At 38.2% G+C, this 21,780-nt stretch overlaps 1 protein-coding gene across 1 annotated transcript in view; it reads right to left on the reverse strand.

Annotated features, from left to right (window-relative positions):
* The window catches only part of KCNK2 (potassium two pore domain channel subfamily K member 2), a 137,277-nt gene that overhangs the window by 69,078 nt on the left and 46,419 nt on the right, over nt 1-21,780 (reverse strand). The window lies entirely within an intron of this gene.

Consider the following 21,780-nt stretch of genomic DNA (forward strand, 5'->3'; position numbering starts at 1 on the left):
GGAATGATTATTATAAAGAAGACAAATATATTAGTTGTAGGTGGAATTAAATATCTAGTAAGTACAGGAGAATATTAAAAATTATCAAACAGGTAAAAAGCTCAGTAAAATAGCTGAATGCATGATAAATATGCAGAAACCAACAGCATTATGCTACTTTAGCACAATCTCAAATTTGCTAATTGAAATGGAAAAATACCTTACTTTTAATATAAGGGAATTGTGAAATACCTAAAAGTAATCTTATCAAGACATATGGAAGAGCTTTAGAGAAGAGTTTGGGCTAGTTTAGAGTGCAATGCAACAAAACAGAAAAGAACAGAAAAGACCAGAATAAGGTTAGACATAGCACATTTTTTAAAGCATCATAAATTCAAAGTTGAATAATTATACAATTAATAAGGCTGAGAAAATTGACTACTATTTTGAAGAAAAATTCACCTTATATAAAAATAAGTACCATGCAGATGAAAGATACTTAACCAAACTGAACTATCTCCCTATTGATCCCCTCTGATTATGTTTCTTCCTTTACCTCAAATGCATACCTTCCCCCTCCCACAACTCTTCACCTGGTTGATCCTTAAGATTCCATCATTACTTAGGTTAGGAATTAATTTCTCCAAGAAGCCTTGCTTGAGCCCTCACTATACAGCCCCAAGGTTGGGCTTGGTCCCCCTCCTGTATACACATTCCCTTTATCCTAAGAATCATCTCACTAGATTATAACCATCAGTTCCATAAGTAGAAGTTCTGCGAGGGACCATTCCTTGGTCCTCATTGTAGCCCTAGGGCTTTCCCTTTGGCCATCTAAAGTAAATATATTCTGGGATTCCCTGGTGGTCCGGTTGGTTAAGACTCCATACTGCCACTGAAGGGAGCATGGGTTTGATCCCTAGCTGGGGGACTAAGATCCTGCATGCTGAACTCACAGTACGACCAAATAATAAACAAGATAAAATTTAAATAACAACAGCAACAAAAACAAAGCTCAATTCTAAAAAATAAAAATTGAAAAATATATATTCTTCCTGAAACTCCCTTTCAGGAAAGGAAACTGCAAGCCCTCTCTTCTTTCTATTCAGGCAGTTTCCATTTTTCAAATGTTGGTGATTTCAAGAATACTTGATTCACTTTCAGAGCTTAGACCTAAAATGCCTTCAAACAGCTGGTTTGTTGTGGCTCTCACGAAATGGTCGGGTTATGGAAAGATGTTCACAATGGAATCCTTCTGATTCTCGTTATTCCTTCAAAATCTCCTCTGTGCCTAAGTTGTTAGTTGAGGTTTCTCTTTATTGTGTTGACTTCTGAATAGTATATTTCCTTTAAAAATAATCAGATTAGCATGTTTAACTTCCCTCCCTCTGGTAATTCAGGATTTTGTTCTTAGTGGATGACTAGCAGATAACTATCATTTTCACTCACTTTGTCGTGCCATATTTTAAAAAGATTTTTAATCAGAGGATATTTGCTTGACAGTGCTATGCTGGTTTCTGCCATACAATATGAATCAGCCATATATGTGTGTAACCAAAAGAGCCAACATATACATGTATGGCTGGGTTGGGCTCTCCGTATTATACAGTAGCTTCCCACTAGCTAGCTATTTCATGCATTGTGGTGTAAATCCCGTAAGATCCCAAAGCCATATAGCTCTGCAGGCAACGAAGCAGATCCCCAGTCCATGACAGTCCTTCCATTCTCCACCTCTGCTTCTCGATGGTTCTTCTGCCACTACCTCAGGCCATCCAAACAGCCTGACCGTGGTCTTTTCTCAATCAAACCCATCTCACCACAGTTCATTCTCCCTAAAGCACAGTTAGGTGTTTATACTCCGTAATCTGTAAAACGCTTAGCTGTTCCAAGGCCTTTACTTACAAAGTACCATTCCTATTTCCCCAAACTCCCTGTTATGCAATTGTACCCCCTTCAGTAACACCAGAGTCATCATTACTCATTGAAAAAAAAAACTTAGCTCGCCTTTTTTGATTCCTTACACGTTTTATATTGTTTTCTCCTTCTAACTGGTACGAATGTTGCCCCTTCGATCATGATTTGAAATCTTTTCTGTCCTTTCTGTCCCCTTCACACATCACTTCCAATATACGGTCATTCCTCTTCCTTTCAGCCAGCTGTGATCTTGCTTCTTTGAACATCCATAACACTTGCTATTTCCTTTTCAGGGATTATATATGACTTTTACTTGAATTCCTGCCATTTGGTTACATGCTTTTGTCTTTCTTCTGGATGACAAACTTCTTGGAAGCAGAGATATTTTTCTTTCCTTTACATACAAAACTGTGTAGTGCTCTGCTCAGAGCAGATGCCCAAGAAAATATATTGAATTAAGAAGAAACATCTATGGGTCTTATTAATATATTTTAATTAAATAGACATCCTCAGATCTAAATAGTTCTACTGTACTTTTTTACTCCTTTTAGTTTTATTTGGAGCTGACAAGTAAAAAGAGAGTTCCATATCTGTGCAAACTGTATTTTTTAAAAAGTAACCCCTAAAAGTAACAACTAAAATGGTATTTTAATATAAAACAACTTACATTATTTTAGATGCAGAAAAATATCAATAGAGTAGGGTATAAGGATAAAATACTGGAGGTAGGGTAAGAAGAACAGGGTAAATTCAGGGTGTCCTCTGTTAGCAACCTAAGAAAAAGAGGAAACTATTCAGAAAACAAAGTGAAATGATAATCACACCTGGTCTTTTTTATTTATTTGTTTTTTAATGATTTTTTTTCCTCATGTGGACCATTTTTGAACCTGTTACAATATTGCGTCTGTTTTATGTTTTGATTTTTTTGGCCTCAAGGTATGTGGGATCTTGGTTCCCCCACCAGGGATCGAACCCACACCCCCTGCAATGGAGGTGAAGTCTTAACCACAGGACCACCAGGAAAGTCCTACACCTGGACATTTTTAAAAAGTGAGTCAAACCCACAGCACTGACAGACAAGCTAACCGAACACTGAATAAGAAACAGTAGTTCTAGAAAAAATATGATTTTAATTAAGAGACAACTAAACAATGTTTTGAGAAAAGAAGTATTCATTTCAGGACTTTCACAAAGTAGTACATTGTTCTTCTAGGTCATTGTTTTTAAACCAAGGGTGCAGATCAGAATCACAGAGGGAATTTCAAAAATCCACCCCAGAACACCTAAATTCTTATCTTCCCTTGGGAGAGGAGGGGATTCTGTTCATGTATTTTTAAATATCTACAGATGTGATTCTGATTTACATTCTGTGACATGGGCATGGTTTTGTGGGTCTAAAGCTATTCAATATGGGGGGAGGGGTGTGGTAGGGCTCTTCAGGAGAAAAGAAAGCAAAATTAGGAAGCAAATTGTATGTAGGATGACCGTGATCAGAGTACCTCTTTGAGACCAGCCTATGGCATTACTTTATTACTCTATTTTCATTACCAAAAATAAAATAATAAAATAAAAATAAAATAACTGTCATTATCAATGATAAAAATAATGGCTAACACTATTTATTGACACACACACACACTCTTTTTCTCTCTCTCACTGCATCACAGATACAATGCTAGTCCCTTCATGAAAGTGAAAGTGTTAGTCACTTAGCCATCTCTACTTGTAACCCCATGGACTGTAGCCCGCCAGGCTCCTCCGTCCATGGGATTCTCCAGTCAATACTGGAGTGGGTAGCCATTCCCTTCTTCAGGGGATCTTCTCGATCCAGGGATTGAACTCAGGTCTCCTGCACTGCAGGCAGATGCTTTACCATCTGAACCTCCAAGGAAGCCCAGGTGATTCACGTGTGTGTACACTCCATTCAACTTTCACAACCCTATGAGAGAAGCACTGCTAATTATCTTCATTCAGAAACAAACAGGTTTACAGCAGTTATGTGTACAAGGTTAAACACTTACTAGACTTTAAGGCTGAAATTTAAACTATTAATTCAATCGCTTACAGCAAGTATTTAGAATTAAGGATCAAGGCTACAAGTATCATTCCTCAAACTTAAGGGATTTCTCAGTTAAATAACCAGTGAATATGAACCATCCCTGGACATACTATTCCTCCAATACTTGCTGATTTACATGGACTGGGAAAGAATGTATAGGAGCATCAGAACGATTGCGTCGGTTAAAAGAATTGAATTTTGACCTTCTGTTTCACCATTACTATCACCAGCTTTCCTCTTGGCCCAGAAGCCACCAGCCTGCAGTTCAAACAGTGTTTCACAAGATGGCTCCCTTGCTATCTTTAGTTGCAACTTACATCATAAAATCCTACATCCCAGTTGAATAATGGCAAATGTAGAAGAAGCTCCCTATTTCTTAAGTTGCTTTTTTATTTTTTGCTAACAAGATACAGTTATAAAAATCTACACCTGCAGGTAAAGGTTGGAGGGAAATTCTCTTGCAAAGTAATCTTGCCAAAGAGCAGTAGCCATCTACTTGTACATTGCTTCTAGCTTTTCACTTAATACATTGGAACTGCACCCTTTCTCCTCTCACTGATTCAAATACGTGGGAGGAAGGAAAGAGATCCAGTGAGGGGAGTGGGAGCAAGAGAGCATATTTAAGTAGCACCAGAGCTTCAGCCACTGGTGAGGACAGCCTAGACCATACGGGTCAAGGAAGAGGTAAAACATCTCACCTCAACGTTCTTCTAGGTCCCCATTTGCCTCTCCTAGTGAGAGCACCTAATTATCCTGGATTAAATTCTCAGTGTTCAAAGATGTGCATTTTGATGAAACATGACCACTAAATGTTGGTCAACAATGTCATCTGAAGCTCAAGCCAATAAACAGAGATCTGTTCAAAGTGTAATGAAATGATATTTCTATAAATGGCAGCAAATTCACGTGCTATTTAACTGCCTCTTATTATCTGGTTCTCCTCTTATCCCAAGAGGGGAGAAAGATGATCCAACAGCATCAAGGAAGTGGCAAAAACTATTTCTGAGCAAGCAAATTGAATAACTTACATTTTCCCACACATATAGAGACTGTAATCAAGAATCTGAACTATGACGAATGCATTTTCTGGAAATCATACTTTAAAGGTTATTGTTAAAAGAGTTTTCCGATAAGAATTTGAGTATAATTTGATGTTACCTTCCTGGTCATACATGGCATCAAATGACAAATCATCAAAGCAAGAAAGAAAACCATACTGTCTACTGGAAAACATTCTGTCTTGGACCAAACCCTGGAAAACATTCTGTCTTGGACCAAACTCTGGTCTGGCTCTTCTGAGTTCTCTTTTGACTAAGCCTTGGGCTCCCATGTCCTTTTTTATAAAGTTCAGTTCTAGTAAGAATCCTGTTGAAGTTCAGTTTATCCAGAACTGCGCCCTCTACCCCCATTCTCAGTATTTGATCATCTTTTTTCCTTATCCTTCATCACTGCTCAGGTGATACCTGATCACCTCTGACAGGCCTTTAGCAAGAGTCTTGTTAGGGGGACTTCCCTGGTTGTCCAGTGGTTAAGACTCTGCGCTCATAATGCAGGGGGCCTGAGTTCGACCCCTGGTCAGGGAACTAGATCCCACATGCTGCAACTGAGAGCCCACTCTAAGACCTGGTACAGCCATATTAAGGAAGAAAGAAAAACTCCTGTTAGGGTGGCTTGGTGAAAATCAGCCCCTTGTGTGTCCTCATGTCCCCTTTTAGTCACTTTCTATCTATGGATTCCCCACCCTGTGCTCTTTGGCTATAAATCCCTACTTTGCTTTGCATTATTCAGAGTTGAGCCCAGTCTCTCTGCCTTACTACAAAACTACTGCAGAGGTTCCTACAGCTATCACACGGCCCTGAATGAAGTCTGCCTTACCACTCTGATGAGTGTCACTGAATAAATCTTTTTTTTAACATTATAAGCAGTAAAATGATAAAACTATACAATACCTTTTAAAAGAATATATTAGACATAATAAGTGTAATTTTTTTCTCTTTTTCATTTTAGAGAGTTGGATCTTGGATGACATTGATAATCTGAACTGCCAAGACAGCTACACTATCTTTGATATGCAATAATTTTCCTCAATTGCAAACAGACTCACTCAAATCTCCCTTCAAGGATACGGAAGGCAATATGGCATAGTGATTAAAACTGCAGGCTCTGGAGCCCCCAAAACTGGGTTTGAATTCTAGGTTTGCCACTCTGTCACTAAGAAAGTTACTAAAAAAATTTTTGAAAAAACACTGTGCCTCTGTTTTCTCATCTGCGGAGAGTGATGAGGATTGTGTGATATACGACACAGGAAGGACATGTTATGGTGCTTGGCACGTGGCCAACAGTTGGTGAGTATCAGCCGGCCAATGCCACTTTTCTACCATAAAGCTGGCTCAGGCCCTGCCACTGGTGCTCTGAATAGATGTCCATCTCACACACACCTTGGTCGCTCAGTCATATCCACCCCTCTGCGACCCCATGGACTGTAGCCCACCAGGCTCCTCAGTCCATGGGATTTTCCAGGCAAGAATACTGGACTGGGTTGCCATTTCCTTCTTCAGGGGAATAAATGTCCACTGTTGATGAAAACAATGGTGGTAAAGATAGTGGTGCTTATACTGACGCTACTTTTGCCACTGAAATGTGTTTAGAGTAAGGAGGAGTTGAGCCAGTATTATTTTTCTTCTTTAAAAAACTTTTATTGGAGTATAGTTGGTTTACAATATGGTGTTAGTTACAGGTGTATAGCAAAGTGAGTCAGTTATACTTACACATATATCCACTCCATTTTAGATTTTTTTTCTCATATAGGTCATTACAGAGTATTGAGTAGAGTTCCCTGTGCTATAGAGTAGGTCCTTGTTGGTTATTCATTTTATATATAGTAGTGTGTATATGTCAGTCCCAACCTCCCAATTTTTCCCTCCTCCCCTCCCCCGCCCCCCCACCTCCGGTAACCGTGTTTATTACCTACATCTGTAACTCTATTTCTGTTTTATAGATAAGTTCTTATAACCATTTTTTTAGATTATACATATAAGTAATATTATATCACTTATATATTATTATTATTATATATTATTATATCACCTATATTATAAGTCACCACTTATAATATATAAGTGATATTATATGTTTTTTTTTTCTGTCTGATCTATTCCACTCAATATAACAATCTCTAGGCCCATCTATGTTGCTGCAAATGGCATTATTTTGTTCCTTTTTGTGGCTGAATCACATACCATGCTCTTTTTCCATACTCTTCACTGGGCAGACTACACCATGGAACAAAACCAGTTATATGATACCAAGCAAATAATGAACAAAGTGCTCTGTGTAACTGCAATTCACTGGTTACTGTCACAGCCAACCAGGCCTTGGCAGCTATTAGATATTTCATCCGTCATTAGCAAGCAGCAAACGTAGTAACTGTATCACAGCAAAACCTACTGTTTTGGAGGAACTACTTCACCATCTCTCACAGGACCTCTGGATAGTATCTTATCTGAAATGGTCTATTATTTTTCTGTACTCACGCTATAAAGTACCACAAATACAGAGGGAAAAGTCACCTTAGGTTAATGAACAAAATTATAAGATGTAAGAATTGAAATGGCAAATAGAATTCTAACCCCATGATTACACAAATACGAAAAGCTGAGACCAAGAAAATGGAAGTACTGGTGGTAATTAGGTAGCAGACGCTGAAGAGACGGAATGCAAAGTTTTTAAGTGCTGAGTGTCCATATTTAATACAATTTAAGTTAAAACTGAATTATGGTATAAGGATTTTTCTATGCTCGTCTTGGCTATTACCCTGGGGCAGTAATTCAAACCTCATCAACTACTGCCAGTGTCAAAAAGGGAAAGAAAGAGAATGTGACAGCCAACCTACCTGAAAGATGTATGATTATCCAGATACTGAACCTGAGTGATGACAGCTGAAGTTGGGTCACTGAGATGAAAGAATATATCACCCAAACCATTAAAGAGACATTGGGTAAATTCAATTTAAATTTAATATCCAACATTTTTTAAGATGCACCTCAGATATGAGATTAGATTTCCATGCATTCTTTGATTTTGACAAATTAAATATCTTCAAACTAATTTATTTGTGTATCTTATTTTTTAAAAAATACACTAAAAAATGAAAATTAAGGATGCTTATTTTTGTGTCTAAAAATTTATATCCTCAACATCAAGAGAGTAAGGCCATTTATATAAAAGGTTTTCCACACATGGTAATGGCAGATATGCTTTACTTAATCCAATATTCACAAGTAACAAGTGTTGGAGGATCCATCAGAGCCCTGCACTTTTCAAGTTGATTTTCTCTAAATTACTTATACATTTTTCCAAAGGTAACAATGGCATCATTCATTCACCTAGAAAGGTAGAGTCCTGAAACAGTCCTTAACCATTAGGAGAGACAGGTGGACAGATACGATCAGTTCAGAAGGAATTTACAGTAAATCACATATATCCTGCTTTTCTCAAAGTATAATGCAGTAGAGGTCAGAGATTATGAATGTGGACCCTGCAGCCAAACCAGGTGGATTTAAAACCCCACTAAATGCCATCTACTCGCTGCATGACTCAGGCACGTTATCTAAACTCTCAATGCCTCCCTTTGCTTATCCTAAAATGGGAATAATGACAGCAATACCTTATAGGTCGTTGTAGGGATGAAAATGTTTGAATATATACATAGAGTACTTAAAACAGTACCTAGCACATACTAAATGTTATGAAAGTGTTAGTCACTCGATTGTGACTGATTCTTTGCAATCCCAAGGACTGGAGCCCACCAGGCTCCTCTGTCCCTGGAATTCTCCAGGGAAGAACAACTGGAGTGAGCTGCCATAGCCTTCTCCAGGAGATCTTCCCGACCCAGGGACTGAACCTGGGTCTCCCACACTGCAGGCAGATTCTTTATCATCTGAGCCACCAGGGAAGCCCACTGAATGTTACACTTCTTTGCTATTACTATGTTATTACATGAGGGACCATATAAAAGACAAGTATCTCAGTCTGATGCCACAGTTTTGCTGATTTCTCAATGTCTTTTGGGTTTTATGCATGTGTGTTAAGTCGCTGACTCTTTGCAACCCTGTAGACTGTAGTCCGCCAAGCTCCTCTGCCCATGGGATTCTCCAGGCAAAAATGGGAGTGGGTTGCCACGCCCTCCTCCAGGGGATCTTCTTGACCAGGGATGGAACCTGTGTCTGTCATGTCTCATGCACTGGCTTTATAAGTCTTACCAATCTACACCTAGTGGAGTCTCAGTGGTAAAGAATCTACCTGTCAATGCAGCAGACCTGGGTATGATTCCTGGGTTGGGAATATTCCCTGCAGAAGGAAATGGCAACTCACTCCAGTATTCTTGCCCAGGAAATCCCATCGACAGAGGAGCCCGGCCGGCTACAGCCCATGAGGTCACAAAGAGTCGGACATGACTTAGTGACCAAACAACAACTAATCTACATCTATTACATAGTTCTGTCAAGCAACTAACTATCAAAAGCTCAAATAACCCACCCAACAACTGTTGGTGATTCATCAATCATAGGCTATCAATTTTCATTGGTTTTGTTCTGTCTAATGTTCTGCTTTATGTGGGTCATTTCCTATGGTGTCTAGAATTTATTTCCCACAGATAGTAGAAAATGTGCTCTTCTCAGCCTTGGGACTAGGAGAAGAGGGTGGGGAAAGGCCCATCCCCCAAACTCTCATCAGGAACATCTGAACTGGAAAGATGTATAAAAGGAACTTAACACTGAGAATCTATTATGAGGGAGAGACTGTGGTATCCTAGGCACTTTGGGTATGTTTTCCTCAATTAATTCCCAAAGTAACATTCTGGAAAAGGTGTCTTAAAACTTAGGGTTCAGAAATGTTAAGTAAAACAGACATGAGCAATTGAAAGTGGCACAACCAGCATTTAAATGCACATCTATGCGACCTGGAAGCCTTTCCCAACTATGGAGACAGGCTGCCTGCTCTTGGATATGATCCACTCTCCCTGCCCTGCCACAGACAGACATGCACACACACAGATAATTCCATCCGCCTGTTTTAGATTATTTGACATTCCTAGGGTTTAATCTAAAGGAAGGATTCAAGAGCTGGTAGACAGGGAAGGAGTATGACCTCCGCTGTTTCTCACCACCTGCATTCTCACTTCTTAATTTCTTATACAGTCTCATTTGAACTTGAATTGAAGCATGAACACACACGCACACACACACACACTCACACAAATAATTACAAGAAGGCCTCATCGTGCCCGAAATGTGAATTCTTGAGTATATTTTTCTCTTTTCTATGATCTCTTTACAGCTATGAAGACTATCTCAGATTAAGTCCCATACCTTGAATTCAGTCTATTAGAAAACCTAATTCTGGAATGCAAGATTTTATTTTATTTTATATAAATTTATTAATTTTAATTGGAGGCTAATTACTTTACAATATTGTATTGGTTTTGCCATACATTTTAGTAAGAAATCAACAAGACACTCTTAAAGATAGCTCAGGATAATGGCTATAAAAACATGATTTCCTTGTTTCCATAACAATTCAGAGCCTCTAGAGAGAGAATATGGGAGGCTTTTCCACTTGGTAGAAGGCTGCTGCTGCTGCTAAGTCGCTTCAGTCGTGTCCGACTCTGTGCGACCCCATGGACTGCAGCCTACCAGGCTCCTCTGTCCATGGGATTTTCCAGGCAAGAGTACTGGAGTGGTAGAAGGCAGTGCACTGAAATTACTAATTGGTAGCTAACTCTAGTTATGTTATCCTGCTACTAAGCCTGCCCACATTGAATTAAGTGGGAAGAACTTTTGAGGCCCCCATTCACACTCTATGTTCACAGTTTAGAAACACAAATCCAAAGCAAGAACAATTAACATAAAAACTGGAAAAGAAATATCATCTTTTAAACTCCTTTAAAATTGTGCCTCCCATTCCCAGCCTATTTTCCTGGTCTAGTCTTTTTTTTTCCTTTATCCAGTACCACTTTTTTAATTGTTATATTTGCAAGCTTCCCTTTTCTTGTTTTTGTTTTAATTTTTATGAAATACAGTTAATTTGGGGGCGGGGTGCTTCCCAGGTGGCGCTAGTGGTAAGGAACCTGCCTACCAGTGCAAGAGACCTAAGTGACACTGGTTCGATCCCTGGGTTGGGAAGATTCCCTGGAGGAGGAAATGGCAACCCACTCCAGTACTCTTGCCTGGAGAATCTCACTGACAGAGGAGCCTGACGAGCTACAGTGCAGCAAAGAGTTGCACGTGACTGAAGCAACTTAGGACGCATACATACTTGATTTATAATTCTGTGTCAGTTTCGGTGTTCAGCAAAGTGATTCAGTTATACATGTGTGAGAGTGTGTGTGTATTCTTTTCGAGATTCTGGCTTTACAGGCCAAATAGCCTCTGCTGTACTATTCAACTCTGCCAGCACAGTGTGTAGATAGTCAAGTCAATACTGAAATAAACTGATGTAGCTGGGTTCTAATAATTACAGAACAGGAGGAAGGCTGGATTCTTAAAATCCAGAATGTCATGGCTGGGGATTGTAATACTCTAGTTTTCTAAAGCATAACATTTCTTCTCATGTTTACAGAAAACAATTCAGAATCTGCAGGATTTTGGAAGAACTGAAAATATTTGACACTACAATATCACTCAGAGCTCAGCAGTAACATAAGATTTTCTTATTTTTAGAAATGTGCTCTTACATGGCTTCTTTCTGACCACTTTACTCAGTTCTCTAAGCAGTTATTTTGTCCGCCAGCATCAACACCAGCATTTTACTACAATGTTTCTGGCACAGTACTTTTTCTAAATTTTTCAAGTGCTACAAAATGTTACTTTCTATCAGTCTAAAATTTAAAATAGAAATTATTCAAGCCAATGGTTTTAAACTCTTCTAAGAATTATGGGACACTTTGAGAATCTAACGTACATTATGGGTCATCTCTCTGGAAAATAAGATTATAAACCCCTAGGCTTAACGTTCCAGAGGTTCACAGAATTTGAGTCACAGAGCGCATTTCAACCTTTATGGCACAATGAGGAAAAATGGAGGAAAAAAAGCATCTTCTTTTAAAATGATGAATTTTAATTGCATAGTAGTGAAGCGTTATTAAATATCCTTTGAATTTTCATAAAATCCTGGGGGACGGGAAGCACAACTATTATTCCTTTATTAAGAAATCATATGGACTAGTCACATGAGAAAATAATTCAAAGATGTTCAGTGATCTGGTCAAAAGTACACAGTGAATAATGTTAGAATCAGGACAAACCCGGGTCTTCTAGTTACAAATTGTTTTTTTGTTTTTTTTTTTTGCTTTATGTTCTTTAGTCCAGTGCTTGGCAAATGTTTTCTATAAAGGGCCAGATAGTAAAATTTTCAGCTTTGCAGCCATACAGCCTCTGGTGCACTATTCAACTCTGCCATTACATCATGAAGGTAACCAAAGAGGGTACTAACATAAGTGGACATCACCGTGTTCTAATTACATAACAGAAGCAAGGCTGGATTTTGCCCACAGGGTCATAGTTTGCTGACCCCTACATTATTTCACTTCTACATCAAAGGTAAACGTAGTTGTTTAATTTATTTTCCTAAATGGTTTTACTGTTTCCTCATAATTTTGACCTTGATAAATGATCATTAATAAAATGCAGTTGGCCCTCCATATCTTTGTATCTGAAGATTTAATGAACCACGGATCAAAAATATTTGAAAAAAAAATTTCCAGAAAGTTCCAAAAAGCAAAACTTGAATTTGGCAAATGCTGGCAACTATTTCCATAGCATTTATATTATATTTACAACTACTTACATAGCATTTACATTACATTAGGTATTAAAATTAATCTAGAAGTGATTTAAAGTATAATCTATAGGTTACATACAAACACTGTACTATTTTATATAAGAGAATCGAGTATCTATGGATTTGGGTACCTGTGGGGGTTCTGGAGTCAATTCTTCCATGTATATCAAAAGGTGACTGTACTCTAAATGCTAATGGAACCCTCATATCACTAATGAGTGACAGCAAAATCTCTGCCAAGAAGCTAAAACTAGAATTTTATATATTGATTCTTATTTTCATTTTGAGATAGTAACACTGATGAAACACTGTAGACGGAGGTAAATTTGGAACACAATCTCCTTCAGTAGCACAATATTAGATGTGAAAAATGAAAATCCTATTGCAGTGACTGAGTTAAGGAGACACAATTTGAAAAAGCGAATTAAAATACAAACTATATTTTGTTATGATGTTTAATTACTTTGACTATCAAAGAACATTCAAGGAAGTATCTAATTAGTATATTTGCTTGTGGAAGTTAGTAGGGCTATCACAAAATACCCTGGTTGTTCTGATCTCAGGGCAGGAGAGTACTTCCCCACCTATACTCTTGAAGGTAGTCTGGCTAATGTCATGTTGGTAAATACAGTGTGTTCACACATACAAAGCATGATCAACCAGTGGTCAGTTTTCCACGCCCTCCTTCTTACAAGGGCAGGGCCCTCCCATTGATCCACACTGGACATACAATGTGATCAGGAAATAAAAATTTAATTCTGTAAAGCCAACAAAATGTGAGGGTTGTTTACTAGAGAAAATAACGGCAGATACTAATACAGAGGCACAGATTTTTTTTCATGATATAGAAAAACATTTATTCAAATAGTAGTTCAGTTGGTAAAGAATCGGCCTGCAATGTGGGAGACCCAGGTTTGATCTCTGGGTCAGGAAGATCCCCTGGAGAAGGGAATGACTACCGACTCCAGTATTCTGGCCTGGAGAATTCCATAGACAAAGGAGCCTGGTGGGCTACAGTTCATGCGGTCACAAAGAGTCGTACATGACTGTCTGACTTTCACTAACTTTTATTATTCTCAACTAATAGTTAACACCTTGCTTCATTATATATTATTCTGATGATCCATTTTAGATCACCTAAATATCATTAAAATCAACTCATTTCATTATATCAAACTACAGATTAACTAGATGAAGAAACTAGTCAAATCTAACACTGAGCATTGTGAGAATAACTGGTTTGAGCACACCTTAAGTATGTGAAGGCAACATTATAAATATTATAATAATTAAAATGAATGGATCAAATCTTTAAGAAAGAATGAACTTTCTTTGTTAACATTAGTAACATAAATAAATGTAATATAAAGTTTAATAATAAAATAAAAATTACCCTAGTAACAAAATTAGTTTCAATTTATTATACTGTCATTCAGTGTACAAACTGTTTCTACATATATGTTTATTTAACCTTCACAACAATTTTGATTGTGAGAAACATTAGCCCTCTTTGATAAAGAAGAAAGTTAAGGATAATCGAAGAACTGTGATTTGCTTAAAAGAACACAACCCTAGTTAGCAGTAAAGACAAAACCTAAACAACGTCTCTGAAATGAAATCTGATGTTCCTTCTCCTGCATCACTTCTTTAAAAAAATAGGGAGAAATATTTTCATTCTGAGAGGGACAATGTAAGTAAAACTAGCATGAATACATACAGAACTTCACTGACTTGCAGTATAATATTTATTAGGAGGTCATGTCTACATCTGTTTTTTTCCTGCATCAAATGAAATTTAAACAGAGTTTCTATTAAGTCATCTACAGGTAGCAATGAAATGACCTATTAAAACCTGCATTGTTTGAACAGGAGCTGCTTAAGCGGATCATGATTTATTCCATACCCTCTCTTTTTCCTTCTCTTGCTGCTTGCCTTTGGAAATTCTTTGTTAGAATCTACAATTAGGGAAGATTAAACTTAGAGAGGAAAGGCACAACATATCAACCAAACTTGTCCACTTGTTTGTTGTTTTTGCTTTAAAAATAAAGTTAATAGGGAAAGAAGTTTAAGATTAGTAATTAACATGCATTTTTGAGACCTGTGGCACCAAAGAATTGATGCTTTTGAACTGTGGTGCTGGAGAAGACTCTTGAGTCCCTTGGACAGCAAGGAGGTCCAACCAGTCCATCCTAAAGGAAATCAGTCCTGAATATTCATTGGAAGGACTGATGATGAAGCTGAAACTCCAATACTTTGTCCACCTGATGCGAAGAGCTGACTCACTGGAAAAGACCCTGATGCTGGGAAAGAATGAAGGCAGGAGAAGAAGGGGACGACGGAGGATGAGATGGTTGGATGGCATCATCGACTTAATGGACATGAGTTTGAGTAAGCTTCGGGAGTTGGTGGTAGACAGGGAGGCCTGGCATGCTACAGTCCATGGGGTTGCAAACAGTCAGATACGACTGAGCAACTGAACTGAACTGAACTGTGACTTTCAAAAGTTTATATGATCAATATTTCCTCCAGTGGTACTTTAGAACCAAAAGATGGCTGCCTGGAATTATTTTCTGTTTAAAATTATTTATTTGCATTGTACCTTATGTGCACACAAACCACAATAATTACTCATGAACCTCATTTGGCACAGGCACTTCTTTTGCATATATCATGTTATAATTTCAGTACCACATAAATAACAATGCCAATTTCCAAGAGTAAGATTGCACAAGTCTAGATTTTTTTTTTTTAAGGATTGGGAAGAAAACAAATATGTAGTATAATTACTAGCTTAAAGTAGACAGGCCCAGACAAATGTTATTACCTTCCTTCCCTATCAAATGCAGTACTTGAGACAATTTAAAAAAATGTTTTTCTGATAATCATCCCACCTATAGTTTTAATCACATTCCGAGCAATACTTGCATATTTAGGGGTCAATCAGATGTTCTTTTTAAAACCTATAATGTATGAGAAACGTGCTGCATGTCAGTGGTTGGGAAAGGAGAAAAGACAAGATTAAAAATAGATTCTGTATTTATTCAGGGCATGAACTTCACGACAATTCTTTGCTTCCAACTTTAAGGTAATTTCACAATCACACGGTTTAACAGTGATTGCTTTCCAGAAGATTAAAAGAATATTAACGTAAACTTTTTGAAAGTAGACAGAAATACATAAGTTTATTTTGTTGCAGAATATAAGCAATTTCTGCCATGAATACACCCAAGATATGGATGACTACTAAGCTGATACCATAGCCCTCCTCTCACTGGCACTTCCAGTTTCTTTTATATCTACACTTTCTTGCTCTGCATTCTACTACCTCAAAATAATAATAATAAACACTGCTTCACTCCTGGGAAGACTACATCCATAACACTACTGGATCACTCCTGGGAAGATTACATCCATAACACTCCTTTCAATTAGCATAGGATTCTAAATACTCAGTGCTCTGAATTAAACCTGTTTGTGGATGACTAACATACATACTAACATATATAATGAAAAAAGAAGATGACTAATCTATTTCATTATTACTGCTTTAGAGTCTTTAACACTATTTAAGTAAAAATTCTGCTTTATTGTCTATCAAATATAATCTTACACTCTGCAAACAAACTACTGTTCAGAAGGCATTTTTCTTCTCTGAGAAAGAAATGCATTTTAACTTAGAAAATAAACCTATGTGAAGATTTTGAATGGTAGGAACATATATATATACACAAATATCTTGAGACAGGCTTTCCTTTTGTTCATTTTAGTAGATTAGAAGAGAAACGGAGCACCAATGACCCAAAACAATTTCTTAATTTCAACCTCTGAATTTCAACTGTACAGCATTAGAATTACAGATTTTGGAAAAAGAATAATCTACTTTAACAAACTGGTATAAAGAAAAATGCAAGGAGATTGTGGAGTCGGAGCTGGAAGTCACCTTGTGAGATAATTCAGCTTTTAAGCTGCCTGAAAGAAGTTCAGCTTTCCTTTAAAATAGGTTCCCCAAATCCAATATGCAGTTCTCAGAAAATATCCAAGAGAGTAGTGAAATGCCACCGAATTACGAGTATGCCAAATAAATAAGATAGCACCTAACAACCAAAGCTGCAATGACATCACCCCCAGGATAACGCTGGCTGTCAAATTTACATCCCACCGCCTTAAGTCTGCTCGTTTCCAAGTTCAGTTAGTGGTTTCATGAGATAACAAAATTGTACAGAAAACCTCTTACAACTTTTTCCTCACCTTTTAAACTATAGTTTTTTGTTGCTGTTATTTGTTTTTTATCCTGTCCAACAGGAAGGCCCTAGATTCCCTGATAAAGATATGCATAAGGCTTTACACTTTTCAATATGCTTCTGGCATTTTCAAAATTGACCTTTTTTTATCAGGAATTGTTTGTTTAAACTACTCTCTAGTTTTTTGTCCTTTTTGTCTACTCAAGTAAGCATTATGCTAAACAGGTGAAACAGGAGCTTGCAAAAAATCTGTGACTATTGTCCTAACAGTGTCAGCAATTCAATAATTCAATCAAGGTATAAGGAAATTGAGAGATTCGGTGGCTGGTTCAAAATACAGAAAAACTAAACACAGAAATTATATACTTGAATCCAATCTCTATAACTCAAGGGGAAGAAAACAAGAGTCCTTTGTAAATACAAGAAACATGACTCTGAGGAAATGTTTTCCATAAGACCTAGCATGATGCTTTGAGATCTTGAAGTTGCTATAGACCGTAGTGCTATATTGTAATTCGCATTCTGACACTCAGAGATCATGATGATTCAGTGATAAGCTTGGGCAAATCCTGGCTCTGGCATTTCAGTTTACTTTCCACTGGGGAAAATTTCATTATATTTTAATGCCTTCTGGGAACAAAATCACCTTACATCTTATTCTAATCTTTAAATTGACCTCAAAATAGAATACAGTTTTCCATTACATCACTTTTGCCAACAGACTTTCCTAGAGTTTAAGTGATTTCTTATTAGCTTTAAAATAACTTAAAATTTAAAACATTAAACTTCCCATGGCACTATTCTCAGAGACAAGTATATTTCTATTCATAAACTCTCTTTTGAAAAAAAAATTTTATGGGAATATAGTTGATTTACAATGTTGTATCAATTTCAAAAAACAGTTATACATACACATATATCCACTCTTTTTGCTAGATTATTTTCCCATATGGGTCATTACAGAGTACTGAGTAGAGTTTCCTGAGCTATACAGTAGGTCCTTATTAAGAGTCTTTTCCAATGAGTCAACTCTTCACATGAGGTGGCCAAAGTACTAGAGTTTCAGCTTCAGCATCAGTCCCTCCAAAGAAATCCCAGGGCTGATCTCCTTCATAATGGACTGGTTGGATCTCCTTGCAGTCCAAGGGACTCTCAAGAGTCTTCTCCAACACCACTGTTCAAACGCATCAATTCTTTGGCGCTCAGCCTTCTTCACAGTCCATCTCTCACATCCATACCTGACCACAGGAAAAACCATAGCCTTGACTAGAAGGACCTTTGTTGGCAAAGTAATGTCTCTGCTTTTGAATATGCTATCTAGGTTGGTCATAACTTTTCTTCCAAGGAGTAAGAGTCTTTTAATTTCATGGCTGCAGTCACCAACTGCAGTGATTTTGGAGCCCCCCAAAATAAAGTCTGACACTGTTTCCACTGTTTCCCCATCTATTTCCCATGAAGTGATGCGACCAGATGCCATGATCTTCGTTTTCTGAATGTTGAGCTTTAAGCCAACTTTTCCACTCTCCTCTTTCATCAAGAGGCTTTTTAGTTCCTCTCCACTTTCTGCCATAAGGGTAGTGTCATCTGCATGTCTGAGGTTACTGATATTCCGTTACCTGTTTTATGTATGGTAGTGTGTATATGTCAGTCCCAAGCCCCAGTGTATCCCCCTCCCCTCCCTTATCCCCTGGTGACTGTGAGTTTGTTTTCTGCATTCATGACTCTGCTTTTCTTTTGTAAAGAAGCTCATATATACTCTTTTGTTTTAGATCCCCTTCCCCATATACGCTGTCTCATATGACATCTGTCTTTCTGTGTCTGACTTACTTCACTCAGCATGACAGTCTCTATGTTGCTTTCTCTCTTATGGATTAATGCAATAACCTTCGCAATGGCCTTCCTGCTTTCCCTTTTGCCCTCTGAACAGCAACATGAGTCACATTAGGACTCTTTTCTGCTGAAATTTTTCCTTGGCTTCCCACTGAATTGAGGATATTGTCACAACTATCAGGTCCTAACATGCTCCAGCCCCCGTTCATCTTGCTAACCTTGCTTCTTCTTTGCCATGCTGTGCCCTCTGCCTGAACTCATCTCTGCATTCCTCTCTTCTTGACTTGGGCTTCCCGGGTGGCTCAGCAGTAAAGAATCCACCTGCCAAGGCTTGCCAATTGCAGGAGGTGCAGGTTTGATCCCTGGGTCGAGAAGATCTCCCTGGAGAAGGAGACAGCAACCCACTCCAGTGTTCTTGCCTGGGAAATCCCATGGACAAAAGAGCTTGGTGGGTTACAGTCCATGGGGTTGGAAAGAGTTGGACACAACTGAGCCCACATGCATCTTCGTTGGTTTCCTGGCTGATTTTGTTTCATCCTTTAATCTTTAGTTTAACTGTTACCTGCTCTGAGAGCTCTTGAATCAGTCTGCTCTAGAGCACCTCCCACTCCTTGCCCTGGCTCCACAATCGACTCTCCATCATACACATGAACTTTTATGGAGCACTTATCACCACTGATTTTGTTTTTCAGGGCACTGACTGATTTTGAGTTTCCTCAAAGCCAAGCGCTCCAGGAGGGAGCCTGTTTAACTTGTCTTTCTAGTCTGTCTGAATTGAAGAATAAACCAACAAATTTAAATTTGAGGAAGGAAAACAACTAAAATGAAGCTTCCTAAGACAACAACATGTATAAAATTTTGGCCATTAAAAAAATCAATTTATTTATTTTAATTGACCATTTTTTAAAACTTCTTTTTCTTCACAGCATCAACTAGCACTGCCTACGAACTGTACTGACCTGCTGCCTAAATATTCAATAGTCAACATTTTGACACCTCTCTCTTCATCGCATTACTCCCCAAGGCCTGTTGATTCTTGCATCTAATTATTTCAACCTTTTGTCCGAATCCCATTTCTCAACACCAGCTCCAATCCTCCCAGTCAATACTCTGACTCTTCTGTGGATCACGGTAAAGGCCTCTTAACTATTCCCTCACTGTCGGTCTCCACATATTCCATTCCAGACAGATGCATCTTCTAAGGTTACTTTTAACCTATCAACTCACTTTCAAAAAAAAAACTCCTTTGTTCTGTCTTAGTACAGTAGGTCCAAACTTCTCAAAAACCAAATTATATTCAACTGTGTTCTTCCCATTTGAATCAGTCAATAACATTTCCCACTACCCGGTTAAACAATTCCTCCGGTCTACTTGAATACTTCTCTGTCTTCAAAATAAGTCAGGTTCGTTCTCTCTTGGTATTTTTCCCTGGCTATCTCACAGGCCAGGAGGCTTTTATTCCCTCCACCAATCTAAACCAAAACATTTTCTTCAAAGCACAGCTCAAACCCAACTTCTCTAATTAAGCCTTTTCCCCGATCTAGCCCACATGTTCTTTCCTTTTTCTCTTCTTATAGCACTGAAACAATCATTCCATATAATATTTGATTCTACAAGACCTATTTCTGTCATTATCCCATTATTTCCTAACCATAAATTTTATCTCTCAAATTAGATTGCAAACCAAAACTGTGTTCTTATTTCCTTTTACACTCCCAGCAGCAGCAAAACTAGCATAGATTTCAGTAAGAGCTACTATGTTGACTTGATTTACACAGTCCTAAAGATGAATCCCTTCAACTACAACCATTTGGGATGGCCTGTAACTCTTAAATAGGCTTCCCAGGTTGTTCAGTGGTAAAGAATCTGCCTGCAACGCAGGGGGTGCAGGTTCGATCCCTGGGTGAGGAAGCTTCCCCTACAGGAGGAAATGGAAACCCACTCTAGTATTTCTGCCTGGGAAATCCCATGGACAAAGGAGTTTGGTGGGCTACAGTCCATAGTGCTGAAAAAGAACTGGACATGACTGAGCAACTCAACAACAGTTCCTGAACAGATCATACTCTCTGTTACCTCTAATCTTTCCCACATGAACTCCCGATGCCTACAAAGCTCTCATTTTATTAATCTTTAATTACCTGAAGTGAAATTTTAGTTATTCAGTTGTGTCCAACTCTTTGTGACCCCATGGACTGTAGCCTGCCAGGCTCCTTCCTCTGTCCCTGGAATTCTCCAGGCAAGAATACTGGTGGGTTGCCATTTCTTTTTCCAAAGAATCTTCCCAGTATATTTGCATTAAATGCTCTTAAGCCATAGCACCTGGCAGGCTACATGGTAAATGACAATTTGCCTACTGACCTCCCTGACTGGTCTGTGTGCCACTTGGTCCCAAATAATTTACCTCTTATCTTTACAGTGGCAGACAAATCATGTTTTATTATTTACTGAATAAATAAATGAACAAAAATGTTAGTAACCTGTTTAAGGAATTAAGAATTTAGTGTAATAAGTTATCAATTTAATGTTATGTAATTTCCAACAAGCTGTATTTCATCTCATTTAGAATCTACATCTGTTTTTTAACTCCAAAAATAATTATTAAGTATCCACTATGTGTCTGCCTGGAGAATCCCAGGGACGGGGGAGCCTGGTGGGCTGCCGTCTATGGGGTCGCACAGAGTTGGACACGACTTAGCAGCAGCAGCAGCCACTATGTGTCAGGCATTGGGGGATACAGAAAAGACTCAAATACATAAAAACCCAGAACGTGCATCTTACTAGATAACCTAAGCAACGGAGAACAGTATTTACTCTGAATTAGTTGGAATCCAGAGAGTATTCCTGGGCCGAAGGTTTCTCTATACAGGAATGCTGGCACTGAGATGATGCTGGTTTGGGCCAAAAATGGTGGCAGTTTGA

Source organism: Capricornis sumatraensis, chromosome 14, assembly GCF_032405125.1.
Source record: "Capricornis sumatraensis isolate serow.1 chromosome 14, serow.2, whole genome shotgun sequence".
NCBI classification, from domain to species: domain Eukaryota; kingdom Metazoa; phylum Chordata; class Mammalia; order Artiodactyla; family Bovidae; genus Capricornis; species Capricornis sumatraensis.